The sequence below is a fragment of the Solanum verrucosum genome, unplaced genomic scaffold (assembly GCF_900185275.1).
Source record: "Solanum verrucosum unplaced genomic scaffold, falcon-dt-bn FXZP01000060.1, whole genome shotgun sequence".
Taxonomy (NCBI): Eukaryota; Viridiplantae; Streptophyta; class Magnoliopsida; order Solanales; family Solanaceae; genus Solanum; species Solanum verrucosum.
The window spans coordinates 2,584,995-2,602,811 of NW_026020129.1; the positions used below are offsets into that span (position 1 = coordinate 2,584,995).

Consider the following 17,817-nt stretch of genomic DNA (forward strand, 5'->3'; position numbering starts at 1 on the left):
GCATTAGGGTGAAGCTAGAGGGCAGAATTCATTTGAATCAAATTCAAATTCTATATTTATTTATTTTTTAAATATTTAATATTTACTTATATTATTAAGTTAGAATTCTATAATTCAAAATCACGAATTACAAAATATTTATCATTGATATATTACGTAATTTAAGAGCTAACAATAATAAATTAAGTGGTCCACAAATTATGTAGGCACTTTGAAATCAATTAAGTGAACATGGCACGATTGAGTCGATCAAATATTGTATTCAAAGTCAACTTTTCCATTTCATTGCAATTCAAATTAAGCAGCAAATCATTAAACATCACCCACATGGAAGAGATAAAATAAAACAATAATAGTATTTATTTATTAAGATTTAAGAGTTTTGACGGATATTTATTAAATAAAATCAGCAAAGTTGGTTTGAGAATTTTGAACTATTCGATAACTACGGTTACTTAATTAACGGATATTTATTAAATAATTATTTTATTTAGTTGATGGTTAATGGTCCAACTTCATAATTTATTAAGGGAAAATTACAGAAATCACATACTTTTAAGGCAAAATTACAATCTATTCCTTAAAAGTTTATAATTACATAAATCCCTCAAACGGATACAATAATATAAGCGCTGATACATTAATCTGATGCGCGAGATACATTAATCGTTAAGTAAGATACATTACATTTTATACATGATACATTAATATGATGTACATTTTATACATGATACACTAATCTGATGCACGAAAATGAGGGATTTTGGAAATTTGTAAAACTTATAGGGGATAATGATAATAAGTAAACTAAAGGGTGAGATTTCTGTAATTTTTCCATTTATTAAAGATCATATTTCACTCGGCCCATATATTAAAATAAGTGAGCGAGATTTACCACTTTTAGGTTCATAATTAATTTTAGAAGGAAAAAATGGAAAAGTAAAGGAAAAATTAGGTCAAGAAGCCTAATTTGCAATAATTTATTTCATTCTGTTAGCTCATATTTTTCCAAACAAATAGTAAAATATTATTCCCTCCGTTTCAAAAAGAATGACCTAGTTTGACTTGGAACATAGTTTAAGAAAAGAAAGAAGACTTTTTAATCTTGTGGTTCTAAATTAAAGTTATGTTAAATGTACCAAAATGCCCTTTAATTTTGTGGCCTTAAACATGTCACATGGAAAGTTAAAGTGTTATCAAAAAAGGAAAAGGGTCATTCTTTTTTAAACAAACTAAAAAGGAAATAAGGTTATTCTTTTTTAAACAAAGGGAGTATATATGGCAAGTTGGGTAATCATTACGCAATAATAGGTATTTCCTCTGTTCCTAATTACTTGTCCACATTTTCTTTTATAGTTGTCCCTAATTACTTGTCCATTTTGACAAATCAAGAAAGGACAAATTTTTTTTACCTATTATACCCTCAATTAAATAACTCATTACTTTGAAAAATGCAAAACTTTTCATCCACTTCATAATTAATAGGGGTAAAATGGTAAACTCGCTATGTCATTAATTGATTTCTTATTAGGTGTGTCAATTCAAAAGTGGACAAGTAATTAGGGACAGTGGGAGTAGAATATATGACAATCCAATTGTTATGGGTTAGCTACTCATAAAATTGTTTGTTCTTTTCCTGCAGTTGCAATTTGAGAATTTTTCTTTTAACTCGTTTTGGTGTTGGAAAATTTTTGTATGGTAACATATTAATATAATTCATGTTTTTAATAATATTAATATATATAATTAAATATTAGGTATATTATATTATATGAACACTATTAGATTTATAATATTGGAGAAATGAGACTTAGCCCTAAACTTGAAATTTAAGAAATATGAGACTTGACATATTCGTTGGGATCAACACTTATGAACTTGATTATAGATTTGGATGAGTTTTTGGGTCTAGGCTATACATATAATAATATGAGTGTCTACGAACTTGTTTGTTTACGAATATTGTACATTTGAATAGATTGCGTGGATTTGCAAGCTCAATGAAAAGGGAAGGCTCAAGTTCCGGAGTGATTGTTCAATTATTTGAGGCAAATGGATTTCTCAACCTTTATTAAGTGTATAGAATTGTGTATTTCCTCGTGGTATGTGTTGGGGAGTAATGAGACTTGGTGATGGATTGACTTGTCCATATTGAATACTTTTAATGATGAAAAAGGGGTAGCAAAAGGCAATGTGATTAATTACTAGTGTGTGCTGTGTTGAGAATGGTTTGAAAGGCTTATTGATTCATTGTTGATGTTGTATCACAATTGTGTTGTTGTGAATTGTGCATTGTTATGAAAATGATCATCTCCTTATTATTTGTGTGAATATGTCATTTGCATTGGTTTGAGATATGGTTGTGACAAGTATTATGTGAATTGAGGAAGGATAGGAAATTAAAGAGGATGTACCATTTCGAGGGACGTGTCACGCGCCGGGCGTATATTATGATTAGAGATATTCTCGAGGATCGTATCACACGCCACAATGAATTTTTATTATCGAGGATCATGTCACACGCCGCGACGGATGCATGGACATATATGTCCCCATGAGTCCCGGACTAAGAGACAACAGGTGTGTATCATTAGGTCAGACATGCATCACTATACTTGACATTACATTTCATTGCGTTGAATGTCTATATCATTTGTGAACTTGTGAGTGCTTTTGTGGAACTTGTGATTGATGATATTGATCTTGTGTGTTGCCGATCTATTATTGTTGGATTGTTGTTATTGAGTTATATGCTATGAAAATTGTGAACTAGCTAGGTTGGGCTGATTTTATTCAAGTTGTAGTTGTGGAGGTTCGGTGTCAAGCCCCGAGCCTATACCCTAGATGTGATCGACACTCGAGAACAATTATATTGATGGTCCCCAAGCGAAACATTGGCCTAACTAACTCCTTAACAGAAGACTTACTTAACTGATAAAAGGCTTAAAAATAATTTTTTTGATCATTTAAACTCACAGAAAAAAACTCAACTCAAACTGCCTGTAAAATGCTCAATACATAAGTATAATAGTTTGTAAAACATCTCAAGAAAAAGTAAATACTGAAAGACTCCTCAACTCTATCTATCTATGAAGCCTCTATTTCTCGAGATGCATGTCGGGACAAGACCCACGACATCTCAAGACAACTGACTAAAAAATAAATGTGAAGTTCCTTGGAATTTGAGGAGGCTCACCCAAGCTATCTAAAGTGCAAAGTGATCTCAACGAAATGCCTATTGATGGTCCCGAACACTTGTATCTGCATCATAAAAAGATGCAGGTCGAATGACGTCAACACATTAAATGTACGAGTAGTAATATGATTGAATAAAAAAATAAAAGAACTGAATGGCTGAAAACAACTCAACTGGATCAATGCATGAACATGAAGTGAAAACCATTTAAGCTTTACCATGAGATATGCAATAAAATCAATATGAAAATAATATACTTTACTTCGTGGGAGTTTCTCTAACCGGCAACCATTACTATGAGCCTAGCAATACAATATTTCGTTCACGTTGCAAGGGTCATCTTATACTTTATCGAGGTATATGAAGATACTGTAACTATGGATCCATCTAATAGGCCTTCTAAGAGGCAGTGAGGAGTCGAACGAAGAATCAATGTTATCCTATCCTACGTTGGCTACGTAGTTTTATGGGAATTTTGAGTTATAATAAACTTTTACCCAATTTGATGCTCGATACTACTCCCAAAATAATCAATTATAACTTTATGCTCAATTCACCCTTTACAAAGAAAGGGACTATTACTTTACTTTACTTTTCACTTTGCTCAAATGTATAAAACATACTTTTTCTCTGGTTTGAGATAATTGCTCAAAAAGGCCCTCTTTAAGAGGTAACTGCTCTGGACTCAATCTTTCTGAAAACTCTTTTACTTTTCTGAAACTTTGCTTTACTTTCTCAAAAATAGTTTATAACCATTGTTTATTATGATTTGATCATTGATGACTCGAGAAGTCATACTGCATAAACATTGATGACATATCTAGATGTCATACTTCTTACACATTGATGACATACTCGACTGTCATACTAATCATGAATTTTAGTTCTTTTCTCAATGTGGAAATAGTGTTTTTGGAATCAATTGTGTTCCTTTAAACTCTTCTCAAAATATACTTTAAAATACTCTTAAACAAACTTTATAAAGTTTCAAAATCAATGCATGGATTTAAATGCACAAAGGCTTTCAATAAACTATCATCAACTAGGGTTCATGTGAAACAAAAACATGAACAACAACCTAATAATATCATAATTAGGAAATCAGAACTCAGAATAAGAATACAATTCGAATTTAGAATACTGGATTTACTCTTACTGACTGAATTTAGATGTAGTGCGTGAGGACGAACTAGTCCAACACTATGAATAACCTTACACACTTGGAAGAACAAGGTTCTTGAAGATTTTTGAAGAAGAACTTGATTAGAAGCCTTGAAACCCTAACTTGAAGGAGAACAACCAAGAAAACCTTTCTTGAGATTGTTGAATTAGTTTCTTGAAAACTCTATGGCCAAGAATTAAGATTTTCATTAATGATTCATAATTGTATGAAGAAAATTGAGTTAGAAAGAATGAAATTTCTTGAGAAGGACTTACCATGAAGAAGAATATTGAAAAAGATTGAAAGAATCTTGAATGAAGTCTTCTACTTTGATTTTTCCTAAGGGTTTTGTCTTAGGGTTCGAGAGAGAAGAGAATGGGGGATTAAAAGATGAAAATTTGATTGTTTTGAACCTTTAATTATTTAAGAAATTCGTTTAGAATTTTCTTAGAGGTAAAAAGACAAAAACGACCTTTTTTAATGTTTCCCCACGGCTAATTCGTCACTACACTATATCAGTTACTAAAATAGTCATAACTTTTTACTTAGAACTTGGATTGTTGTGAAATTAGTGGTGTTGGAAAGAATATTCAAATACCTTTAATTTTCTAGGTTACGGTCCATGTAACTCTTTATATTCTAAGAGATATAGTCATTTAAAGTTGACCCAAGTAGAATCTTACATCAAAACTTAATCGGTACAGAAGCTTTCAACTCAACTTTGTCCTAGGGGATTCTAGTGACCTTAATTCATATCCAAATTTATTTTCACACTAAAAATTTGACCTTTACACATGAAAAATTTGAGAATTACCCAGTCCAATCTTATTCACAAATGAAGAATGGTTCAAGTCCTTACTTAGAAATTTTTGGGGTGTTACATTCGGTTGCGGTGATAGGGGTACCTGTATTCTATATTATTTAATTTTATATTTAGGAGTTTGCTTTTTGAGAACCGTGTGGTTTGGTACTCACCTCTTGCTTCTACAGTTGTGTCGGTTACGAGCCTGAATCTTCGTGATGCTCCATCTTCTTGTCCGAGGCTTCTATGGAGATTTGTCAGGTAGTTGTTTGTCATCTCAGCGGACCTTCTTTCTCCTTAAATATGATCTTGTTCTCTTCTAGAAACAATGTCATTTGAGGCTTGTTTATTTTTTTCATATCTATTGTAATACATTAGAGGCGTGTACACTTAACAACCAGGTTTTTGGGGTATATTTTAGTTGATTATGAATTTCAGCATTATTTTATGGTATTAAACTTTTATTTTTGATTTACTTCCGCATTTATCATATTATTTAGGTTTTAGGGTGACTTGTCTTGGTGGGATAAAATGAATGTCATTACATCCATTTTTGGGATGTGACACAAACGTCTAAATACTATTGTTAAGGGAGGGATTACTTAAAATACCATCTCAATGTTGTGTATTGTTAGGTTACACATATATAGTTATATATATAGTTAAATTAAAAAATAATTATCAAGTAATTAAAGTTATTATATAAAGGCATTACTCTGAAACTCAACACTTAACTCACTCATGGCCTTATCTCAAGATTTTTGCTACGAACAATTCATCGACAAAGGACTGACTTTTCTTTTCAACCACCTCTAGTATGATGGGTAGTCGAATGAATCTGAGAAACGCATGAGTATGAATAAATCTCTATGACAAAGCTCTATTGCACGATTAGGAGTATGAAAGAAGGGAAACTTTTCTTAAATGTATGTAGTCCCTCATTTATAGAAGTTGGGCCCTCACAACCATAAACAAGATCCTATTGACACGACTTCATAGACACCCTATGACAGTTGAACTCTGTGCTCTGATACCAAGTGTGTCACGATGCGAGCCTCCACCCTGGACGTGGCCGGCACTCGAGAACTATTTCTGGTCCCAATCAAACCCTCATCCTGACTGACTACAAGCGAAAAGCTAACTAAATCATACAAAGCTAAAAACTGAATAAAAATTCATGAAACTCAATTAAAATGCTTTAACTCAAATGAAAAACTCTGAATAAAAATAAATTATTCAACTCGCCATAAAATAGGCAACTGAAGTCTTTAAAACATTTAACAAAATAAATGAACATATTTCTGAAACTCTACTATCTATCTATGAAGCCTCTAAATGACAAAAATGAAAGTCGGGACAAGACCCACGACATCTTAACAACTGATATAACTGAAAGTAAGAGTGGAACCCTCCAGAAGCAAAGAGGCTCACCATAGCTAACTCGAACTCCATGTGGTATCAACGAAGCTCCTGTTGATGACCCTTAATACCTGTATCTGCATCATCAAATGATGCTAGCCGACTGGCTCAGTACGTGGAATATACGAGCATGTAAGGGAAAATCTAAAGTATAAACATAAGCTTGAACTTGATAAAAAATAAACATACTTACCTCTTTTCAAACTTACTCAACTCAAGAAATCAAAGATACTCAAAACTACTCAAACTTACTCAACCTAGAAGTACTCAAGGATAAGATACTCAACTCAGTAATAAGGTTCTCAACTTAGTGAAACTCAACAATAAGGTACTCGACACAATGAAGCACAGATCAACTCAAGATATTCAACTAGAAGGTACTCAACTCAAGATGCACAACTCAAAATACTCAACTCGAAATACTCAATTCATGATACTCAACGATAAAATAATAGTAAAAGATGCAATATATATGGAAAGTTGTAAAACTATAGATATCAACTCAATGTATTGAAAAATACAATAATACTCGGTGCGTATATAAAAATATAATATAACTTTGTGGGAGTTTCTCTAACCGACAACCATCACTATGGACTCTGTGATGATACAACGTCTCGGCCACGCTGCCAGAACTCTCATATACTTTGCCAAGGTATAAGACCTCTCAACTAAGTGGATCCACTAGTCTGTGCTAAAAAGCACTAAGGAATCATATGAAAAGTATGACCCTTTCTACCCACGTCAACTACTTGGTTTATGAAGACTCGAGTTATCTGAACTCGTCTCCATATCGGTGCTCAATACTACTCCCAAAATATACTCAGCTCATATGTTTTAAAAACATAACTCTTTCTGTAGTTTGAGATTATTACTCAAAATCTTTCTCTAAAAAGAGATGCTACTCAGCTGCTCAAAACTCTTTCGAAAATCTCAGTTTCCTCCTCTTTTAAATGTGAAAACATTTACTCTTGGGAATACTTAGTTCCATATATCATTTTAAAGAAAATGAACTCAACTCCACTCTTTCTCAAATCAAGTGCTCAAGTCTTAAAAGAAGTTTTAAAACAATCTGTAAAAAGACTTCTTAAAATAGGGTTCATGCCGAATTATGGACGTGAACGACTCAATTCAAGGTTTTCAATAACCATGCATAAAACTCAATACTTGGAACTCAACAACTCAGAACTCAAGAATACTACTTATTTCAAGAATGCTCAACTCATAGGGTTCATGTAGAACTATGAGCATTAACAACTCAACTCAGGGACTCAATAATACTCTTAATCTTAGGATTTCTCGACTCATATGGTTCATGCGGAATTATGGACATGAACTACTCAACTTAAGATTTCATGGGTAACATGTAATAGTCCCATGATTAGGAATATATAATCTCAGAAGGGTTAGGAACTCAATACGTAAGACTTAGAACTTGAATATACTACTCCTCTTACTCAATTTATGAAGTTCATGCGGAATTTATGGGCATGAACGACTTGACTCAAGGGTCTACATAATGATATGGAACTCATGTATACAACTCTTCTCATTCCATACTTACTTCTTCAAAACTTAGCTCAAATCAATAGTTGATCTCAAAGGATTCATAATTTAACTCAATGACTTCCTTGAACTCTACTCTTAACTCTCTCTTGAATGTGAATTATGAATTCAAGAGTTATGGTTCATGTTATGAAGGATCTCGTGATGATAAAATAGACTCATGAATACATTCTCCTCATTCTCATGCTCACTTGCTCGAGTCTTGAAACAAGTTACTATAAGTTGTAGAAGACTCCTCAAAACGACTCAAAGGGACTTTCTAAATTTTTTTGAAAGAACTCTCAAAACCTGACTCTCAACTCTACCTTGAATTTGATTTATGAATTCAAGATTGTGATTTGTGATATGAAAGATCTCGTGATGCTTAGGAATATTTTTAGATAGTTAAACATCAGAATTAGTTGAAAAATACAGTTTGGGGAGCAAGTCCGTGATGCGCAAAAGAATCAAAATGTTTGGTTGAAATAATTTTTAAAACAGTGGAGTCTGTGACCTCTCCGCGACGCGGAAAGAAAATTTTCACACTTAAGGAACAGGTCCGCGTCACAGACCTGATACCTATTCCTTGTTCATTTTTTTTTCTTCCTTGTTTTCTAACCCCAATTCGCCTAAATTCGATTCTTTTTCTCAATTTCTCTTTAGATTCAGATAACCAATACATGTACTCAAGAATTTAATCAAACACAACTCTAAAATCGACTAAATTTCCTCAAGAACTCATCAATCTCATCCTAACTAAAAAAAATGAGCAAGCCAATTTCAAGAGAACAATTCAAGAACATCAAACCTTCATCTTTCTAGAATGAACGCTGAAATTAGCATGATTGGCATGTGGGTGAACAAATCCATCACTTTGGAAGCTTACATACCTCTTACGGATCAAACCCATGGTGAAAATCTGCGACAAAACTCAAGAGCCTCGATGAATGCCTTGATCCTCTCCTCTTTTCTCCTCTTCTTTTCTCTTCTCTCAAAATCCTAACTTATTTTTATGAAGCGTAAATTAAATCCAATCAGTTGTGTCCCTAACTTAATTACCAAAAATGAATTTAATTAATTGGGTAGTGAAAAGACCATAATACCCTTCTAAAATCCGGTTTTGACTTTTCCTATCTAGACAACCCAACTTTGAATGAACATATCTCCCTCATACAAACTCGAAACTGAGAAACTCGGTGGCGTTGGGAAGATAATTCAAAGATCGTTTCTACAGTATCTGGTAGAATACCTAAATCATCCTTATATAGGAGTTATTATCATTTGAAGTCACCCAAATCTCATACTTAGCTTAACTTTGTCAAACTTTCCAAATTTGATTATTTAAAAAAAATGGTTTCTTTTCAATTCTAAGTCTTTCTAGTTCTTTCAAAAAACGAGGTGTTACAATATCTCCCTCTTGGGATCATTCATCCTCGAATGACGGCTGGACTGGGTATGAGACGGGGCTACTCTTATCATCTCTGTCATACTAACTAGAATTGTCCGCATTACTATTCGAAACCAACTAAGGGCTCCCATTTAACTATTTCTCATAGAAAGCCTCATCTTTTTCTTCCTTCTCATTAATAACCTTAGACAAAATAAACACACCATCACTATCACGATAAGATCATTAACCTCTTCTTTTTAACATCACTCCACTTCTAAAAGGACCTATAAAATGATATCCCCCAAACTCTTTGGAACTCATTATTATCTTACTCTTAAACACTTGACTTGATTTCTCATCTTGTCATCTCCCCCTTAGGTCTAAAGCTGACACTTGAAAGCTATGGATCTATTCCATCATCTCTAACTGGTGTACATCTTCTTTTACTCTAACATTCGGGAGAAGCTTATCTCATGACTACCGAAATCTCCATAAACAGGTACTAAGACCTCTTTCTAAGGTGTTTCTCTTAACATCTTCTGATTACATACCACCTCAGGACACCTCTTAATGCTCTTGTTACTCTTGTGACTTAGCCACACTTCATTGCCCTTATCTAAAGGTTAAGATCTCTCACGTGTACCACTCATCTTCATTGTAGCTAACATCTCAATTCCTCACCTACACTATGCCAAGTCTTCTAGTTCAAATCTCAAGGCAATATCATCACCCTCATGTTTTCATTTTTTGGATCATGACACTCATCTCAAATTCAAGCTTAATATTCATTACTAAACCCAAATATCAATATGAATGCTCGCCTACCATACTATACCTCATTACTTGGTCAGTTATATAACCTTCTGAACATCATGACCCTCTCAAGCAAATCATAAGCCTAACATAGATCTACCACTTCATAAATACTCTGCTCTCTTATTCAACACATAAATTTAGTCTCCTCTAATACGATGGCACATCGACATCAACTCTATTCTAGTTAACAATTATACACTCTATCTCATCTTGACTAGCAACTCTTACTCTACCCATAAGGGAAAACTCTTCATCAATAACTTACTAGGTGCATGACTATAGTAATATAACTCTTCTTCACTATCTCCCTTTCTAGGATTACCAATCCTCTGAATACTTTCCTCTAACTCTGGGCTCTTTCACTACTACTGCTCATGATCTCGTAACTCATGCTACCTTTTTGGGATAAAAGACTACCCAAGCTCTAAACATACATCCTCATAAGGACCTCGGCTGAAACAAGGCTTAGGAAAGAGAGTACAACTCACCTTTAGCTCAAATGCACAATTCATATGAAGGCATTACTCTGAAACTCAACACCTAACTCACTCATGGGCTTCTCTCAAGATTTTTTCTACGAACAACTCATCGACATATGACTGACTTTTCTTTTTAACCACATCTAGTATGATGGGTAGTCAAATGAATATGAGAAACTCACGAGTATGAATAAATCTCTATGACAAAGCTCTATTGCATGATTAGGAGTATGAAATAAGGGAAACTTTTCTTAAATGTCTGTAGTCCTTCATTTATAGAAGTGGGGCCCTCACAACTATAAACAAGATCCTATTGAAACGACTTCATAGACACCCTAGGACACATGAACTCTATGCTCTAATACCAAGTTTGTCATGACCCGAGCCTACACTCTAAACGTGGCCTGCACTCGAGAACCATTTCTAGTCCCCAAGTGAACCCTCATCCTGACTGACTACAAGCAGAACACTAACTCAAGCATACAAAGCTAAAAATTGAATAAAAATTCATGAAACTCAATTACAATGCTTTAACTCAAATGAAAAACTCTGAATAAAAATAAATTATTCAACTCGCCATAAAATAAACAACTTAAGTCTTTAAAGCATTTAACAAAATAAACGAGCAGACTTATGAAACTTTATTGTCTATCTATGAAGCCTCTAAATGACAAAGATGGAAGTCGGGACAAGACCCACAACATCTTAACAACTGAAGTGGAACCCTTCGGAAGCAATGAGGCTTACCATAGCTAACTCGAACTCCATGTGGTATCAACGAAGCACTTGTTGATGACCCTGAATACCTGTATCTGGATCATTTCATGATGCGGGCCAAATGGCTTAGTAGTGGAATGTACGATCATGTAAGGGGAAATCTAAAACATAAACATAAGCTTGAACTTGATAAAAGGGAAACATACTTACCTCTTTTCAAACTTACTCAACTTAAGGAATACTCAATGATAGTCAAAACTACTCAAACTTACTCTCAACTCAGAAGTCTCAAGGATAAGATACTCAACTCAGTAATAAGGTTCTCAACCCAATGAAACTCAACAATAAGGTACTCGACACAATGAAACACATATAAACTCAATATACTCAACTCAAGATACTCAACTCGAAGGTACTCAACTGAAAATACTCAACTCACAATACTCAAGGATAAAGCAATAGTAAATGATGCAATATATACGAAAAGTTGTAAAAACTGTAGATAGCAACTCAATGTATTAAAAAATACAATAATACTCAGTCTGTATATAAAAATACAATATAATTCTGTGGGAATTTCTCTAACCAACAACCATCACTATGGGCTACATGATGATACAACGTCTCACCCACGCTGCCAGAACTATCCTATACTTTGACAAGATATAAGACCTCTCAACTAAGTGGATCCACTAGTATGTGCTAAAAAGCACTAAGAAATCATCTAAAAAGTATGACCCTTTCTACCCAAGTTGGCTACATGGTTTATGGAGACTTGAGTTATCTGAACTCGTCTCCATATCGGTGCTCAATACTACTCCCAAAATATACTCAGCTCATATGTTTTAAAAACATAACTCTTTTTGTCGTTTGAGATTATTATTAAAATTCTTTCTCTAAAAAGAGAGGTTACTTAACTGCTCAAAACTCTTTTGGAAATCTCAGTTTCCTCCTCTTTTAAATGTGAAAACATTTACTCTTGGGAATACTTAGTTCCATATATCATTTTAAAGAAACTGAACTGAACTCAACTCTTTTTCAAATCAAGTGCTCAAGTCTTAAAACAAGTTTTAAAACAATTTGTAAAAAGACTTCTTAAAATAGGGTTCATGCCGAATTATGGTCGTGAACGACTCAATTCAAGGTTTTCAATAACCATGCATAAAACTCCATACTTGGAACTCAACAACTCAAAAATCAAGAATACTACTTATTTCAAGAATGCCCAACTCATAGGGTTCATGCGGAATTATGAGCATGAATAACTCAACTCAAGGACTCAATTATACTCCTCATCTTAGGATTTCTCGACTCATATGGTTCATGCGGAATTATGGACATGAACTACTCAACTTAAGGATTTCATGGGTAACATGTAATAGTCCCATGATTAGGAATATATAATCTCAGAAGGGTTAGGAACTCAATACTTAAGACTTAGAACTTGAATATACTACTTCTCTCAAATGTACTCAATTTATGAAGTTCATGCGGAATTTATGGGCACGAACGACTCGACTCAAGGATCTACATAATGATATGGAACTCATGTATACGACTCTTCTCATTCTCATACTTACTTCTTCAAAACTTAGCTCAAATCGATAGTTGATCTCAAAGGATTCACAATTTAACTCAAACACTTCCTTGAACTCTACTTTTAACTCTCTCTTGAATGTAAATTATGAATTCAAGAGTTATGGTTCATGTTATGAAGGATCTTGTGATGATAAAGTAAACTCATGAATATATTATCCTCATTCTCATACTCACTTGCTCGAGTCTTGAAACAAGTTACTAGAAGTTGTAAAAGACTCCTCAAAACGACTCAAAGGGACTTTCTAAAAATGTTTGAAAGAACTCTCAAAACTTGATTCTCAACTCTACCTTGAATTTAATTTATGAATTCAAGGTTGTGATTTGTGATAGGAAAGATCTCGTGATGCTTAAGAGTGTTTTTAGATAGTTAACATGAGAATCGGTTGAAAAACATTGTCTGGGGAGCAAGTCCATGATGCGGAGATGAATTAAAATGTTTGGTTGAAATAATTTTTGAATCAGTAGAGTTCGTGGCCTCTCCACGACGCGGAGAGAAAATTTTCATACTGAAGGAACATATCTGCAACGCAGACCTGGTACCTATTCCTTGTCTGATTTTTTTCTTCCTCGTCTTCTAACCCCAATTCGCCTAAATTCGATTCTTTTTCTTAATTTCTCTTTAGATTCAGATACCCAATACATGTACACAAGAATCTAATCAAACACAACTCTAAAATCGATTCAATTTCCTCAAGAACTCATAAATCTCATCTTAACTAAAAAACGAAAGCCAATTTCAAGAACACAATTCAAGAACATCAAACCTTCATCTTTCTAGAACGAATTTAACGCTGAAATTAGCATGATTGACATGTGGGTGAACAAACCCAACACTACAGAAGCTTACATACCTCTTAGGGATCAAACCCATGGCGAAAATCCACGACAAAACTCAAGAACCTCGACGAACGCCTTGATCCTCTCCTTTTTTCTCCTCTTCTTTTCTCTTCTCTCAAAACCCTAACTTATTTTTATGTAGAGTAAACTGAATCCAATCAGTTTTGTCCCCAACTTAATTACCAAAAATGAATTTAATTAATTGGGTATTAAAAAACTCATAATACCCTTCTAAAATCCGGTTTTGACTTTTCCTATCTAGACAGTCTAACTTTGAATGGACATATTTTCCTCATACGAACTCAAAACTGAGCAAACTCGGTGGCGTTGGAAAGATAATTCAAAGATCTTTCCTATAGTATCTGTTAGCACACCTAACGCATCCTAAGATAGGAGTTATGATCATTTGAAGTCGATCCAAAATTCATACTTAGCTTAACTTTGTCAAACTTTCCAAATTTGATTATTTACAAAAAAAAAAATGGTTTCTTTCCAATTTTGAGTCTTTCTAGTTCTTTCAAAAAAATGAGGTGATATAGCTTATGAGTGAGAACTCCTTGCTTTTGGAGTACTCCAGTTTTATGAGTTGTTAGTAGTAATTTTTTTGAGTAGTTGTGGGTCTTGTCCCGACACTTATCTTTGTATAGTAAAGGCTTCATTGATAGACAATTTTGGAGAGTCTTTCAGTTTCAGATATTTTATTTAAAATCTATGTTCAATCTTAGTATATTCAGTGAAGTTTTGAGATTCAGTAAACTATTTTTATACATTTCTTTCAGTTTGATGCTTATGTATGCTTGAGTTATTCTTTCGCTTGTAGTCAGCCAGGATGAGGGTTTGCTTGAGGACCATCAATGGTTTCAAGTGCCGGCCACGTTCAGGGTGTAGGCTCGGATCATAACAAAACGCAATATTTTAAATTTTATATGATTAAAGTTTAGTTGTTTTTATCAAACTTAAGTTATTTCTTCCCGAAGTTCATAACGTATAACTAACATTCAAGCAATGCAAATATAATTAAACTATTTTTTACAATACTAATTATAAATATATGTTTATTAATTAATATATTCTCAAATAATATATATCTTAAATACCTAATTTAGTAGCATTTATAAAGGCTTTTGTCTGTTATATAATAACTTCAAATTCTTGATAATTATTTTTTTATTTTAAAATTTTAATTTAACTATATAATTATATATGTGTAACCTAACAATACACAACATTGAGTTGGTATTTTAAGTAATCCCTCCCTCGTCAATAGTATGAAGATGTTTGACCATATTTTATTATAAAATTTGAAAAGTTAATTTTTATTTTCGCAGTAAAAATAATATTTAGTAAGTTACTTACTAGAAAAGCAACTCCACCATCGTTTAAAGGTAAAACAAGTACTAAATAAATATTAAGCCTTAGCAATGATAAAGCTAAATTGAAGAAAATATGTTGATGTTGTACGACTTTAACGGTGTGAACTGTGACGGGTCGTTTGGTGTGATGGATAAGAGATGTTAATTTCGGGATAATTTTTGAGTGACCTTTAATTCATTGTTTGGTTGCAAAGGATGTGATAACTTATCTCAGGATTAATAATTAGTCTTGGAATAAGTTATACCTCATTGGAGGTGGAATAGTAATCCCAGGATAACTTATCTTGGGATAAAGTACGTAAAATAACAAAAATACTCCTTTAAACTCTATTTTATACACCACTTTTATATTTATGTATATTAACATAATTTTTAACAACATTTATAATACATTCACAATCTTAATGATTCGTTGTTTTTATGATAAATTTTTCTATAAAAAAATACATTTTATAAATACAATTTTTATTTATGAATATATTATAAGTTGAATTTATTGCCTAATTTTATGTTTATTTATAATTTTATTTTTTTAAAAATGTTCACTCCACTACTGAATTACACATTGTTATTCAAATAGTTTATTACTCACTTAAAAATTGTAGTTTATATATCAATTAAAATGTAGATAACTTTAATAATAAAATTTCTCTTTCTTTAATAAACTTAAAATGGAAGTTTTATATTTAAGCGAATTAAAATGAAAGTTTTATTTTTAAACTGAATAAGATGAACGCTTTATTTTTAAGCTAAATAAGATGAAAATTTTATTATTAAGCTAAATAAGATGAAAATTTTATTATTAAGCTAAATAAGATGAAAATTTTATTTTAAAGTTAAATAAGATGGAACTTTTATTTTAAAGTTAAATAAGATGAAAGTTTAATTTAAAAAACACACGACACAATTATGGAAATGCACATATAAAATATTTAAGCTAAATAAGATAGAAATTTTATTTTTAAGAATGATCAACTAAAACATGCAAAAAAAAATGTAAAAAAAAAAAAAAAAAAACCAAATAAGATGGAGTGTATTTTTATAAGCAAAAAACTTATTCTTAAATATTACTATATAAGAAGAGTGAATAAACATCCTCTTTTCCGTCGACACGTGGCAAAAAGAAAAAAAAAACAGGGTTGAACTGGACCCCATCAAAAAGCTACAAATGAATAAATTGGCTGAATTAAATGGGGGTATTTTTGGTATTTACTAGCTTTTGCTCCTTAAAACTTTTGTATGTCAATGCTTTATAATTGTACCTTTTCTTCTTTAGACAAAAAAACCATCCAACATCTCCATAATGACACATATATCCATCAAATCTACTACTCTTTAATTAATTAAAGTGGGCCCCACTACCTTTCTCATGGCGGCTGACCAATAGTTGTGTTTTTCTTTATTTTAATTATCATGTGTCACCATTTTTCCTTGATTACATATTTTAAAAATAAAAAATAAAGTAGTATATATAAATAATTAACAATTTAGTATGCTTAAAAATAGTAAAAACTACATAAAAAGTACTACATATTATATTACAATAATTAACAATTCATTCACACTTTAAATTCTATCAATGCTATATAAATGACGATAAAAAAGGCAACATATAATATTTAAATATATTTAAAAATAATATAAGTAATACTATACTTAATATGCTTAAAAATAGTAAAAACTACATAAAAAGTCCTACATATTATATTACAATAATTAACAATTATTTGACACTTAAATTCTATCAATGCCATATAAATTAGGATAAAAAAGGTAACATATAATATTTAAATATATTTAAAAAAAATATATAAGTAATACTATACATTACAATAATTAACAGCTTAAATATTTCAAAGTTATATAAAAAATTTAATTGACTCTCTAAATTTTATTGGTACCACATAAAATGGATTATCTGATAAACATATATCGTTTGAAATTGACGAAAAAGAAACTATAAATTACAATAATTAAAAAAAAAAATAGTCGACTCCAAAAAATCTATCAATTAACAACATATATTGTTTGAAATTTACAAAAAAGAAACTATAAATTACAATAATTAACAAAAAAAATTCGCTCGACTCCAACAAATCTATCAATTAATGCCACATAAATTGGGACATGGGAAATAACATATATTATTTCAAAATTAAATTCAAAATGTACTATAAAATACAATAATTAACAACTTAATATATTAAAGAGACATATAAAAAAGGGTTAATATTTGAAATTCTGCATGTGCCACATAAATTAGAACAGAGAGAGTAATAACTATTATTTTCAAAATTATGTTAAAAAAAAGTACTACAAATCACAATAGCTAACAATTAAAAATATTATTAAAATCATATAAAAATTTCAATAACTTCTCAAATTTCATAATATGACATAAATTAAAATAAATACAAAATATATATTGGGCCCCGTGCTGGCACGGGGTCCTATATCTAGTAATGAATATAAGTGTGAATAT

The 17,817-nt window shown here is 31.8% G+C and overlaps 1 protein-coding gene across 1 annotated transcript in view; it reads left to right on the top strand.

Moving 5' to 3' along the window:
* Positions 1 to 17,817, top strand: part of LOC125826823 (long-chain-alcohol oxidase FAO4A-like) — a 143,860-nt gene that overhangs the window by 12,010 nt on the left and 114,033 nt on the right. The window lies entirely within an intron of this gene.